Consider the following 1,404-nt stretch of genomic DNA (forward strand, 5'->3'; position numbering starts at 1 on the left):
TATGTTAGGTTGAAAAGGTATGGAGAAAGGATATGACCCTGATAGACTCCTTTCTTGATTTTGAACCATGCAATGTTATCTTGCTCTGTTTAGACACTTTCTTGATCTAGGTATAGGTTTCACATAAGCAAAATCAAGTGTTCTCATTCTTTTCAATGTTTGCCACAATTTGTTTTAATCCATATAGTCAAAAATCTTTGCATAGTCGATAAAACACAAATAGACTTCCTTCTAGTGCTCTTCTTCCAGGCAAGTGTCACCTGACATTAGCAGTGATATTCCCAGTGCCACAGCCTCTTCCAAATTCAGCTTGTATTTCTGGTAGTTCTCTGTCGATGTAGTGTGTTGTTATTATTATTATATTAATGTGTTCAATAATTTCCATATTCTGTTGGATTACCTTTTTTTGGGAGGGGGGAATGGGGATAAAGATGAATCTATGCAAGTTAGTTGGCCAGGTAGCTGTCCTCCAGATTTCTTGGCACAATCTGGTGAGCACATCTAGGGCTGCATCTGTTTATTGAAATTTATCAGTTTGCATTCCATCAATTCCTGGGGCCTTATTTATTTTTTTTTCCAGTTCCTTCAGATCAGCTTGAACATCCTCCTTCATTACCATTAGTTCTTGATCATATGTGACTTCTTGAAATGGTTCTAAGTCATCCAATTTTATTTTTTAGGGTAAAATAGTAAAAGATAGATTTATTAGAAAGTTACATCCCCACATGGATGGATCATCTTCCTTTAAACACAAAGGGAGGCCCAGCCAATTCTCTTCTGGTGTAGCAATTCCATGTTTTCTTTCCATCTTCATTTGACTGTTCATGGATCATTCAAGATTTTGCCCATGACATCTTTCAGGATTACAGCTCAAGGCCTATATTTGTTCTTCAGTTTCTTCAGCATAAGAAATGCTGAACGAGTGCTTCCCTTTTGATTTTTGTGTAGCAAACTGCCTCAAAAACTAGTGACTAACACCAACATAAAAAAGAATTTTCCGTTTCTGAGGATCAAGTAAGTGTCTAGGTGTAGCTTAACTAGATTCTGATTCTGTAGCTGAGGTGGAAATGCAAATTCTCAGCATTAAGTCAACAAGAATGATCGAGTTCAAAGCTCTGATTTAATCTCCATGTGAAAATAACTTCCTTCATTACAACAAATGAGCCCTAATAACACAAGCATTAGGGAAAACACTTGCTAACCAAGAAAATAGCAATTTGAACTCACTGACGAAGAAAGATGTAGCAGTCTGTATCTTGTAGTCTAAAGGTGTAACTTCTATAAAGATTTGTCTTGGAAACCCTATGGGGCACTCCTTAGTCACTGTCCAGCTCTCTGGCGCATAGCAAATATTTGTGAAGACCATGTCCTGGATCAGGCGCACCTTAGTCTCTAGAATGATAT

The sequence above is a fragment of the Elephantulus edwardii genome, unplaced genomic scaffold (assembly GCF_000299155.1).
Source record: "Elephantulus edwardii isolate Elephantulus edwardi_28Jun2011 unplaced genomic scaffold, EleEdw1.0 scaffold00201, whole genome shotgun sequence".
Taxonomy (NCBI): domain Eukaryota; kingdom Metazoa; phylum Chordata; class Mammalia; order Macroscelidea; family Macroscelididae; genus Elephantulus; species Elephantulus edwardii.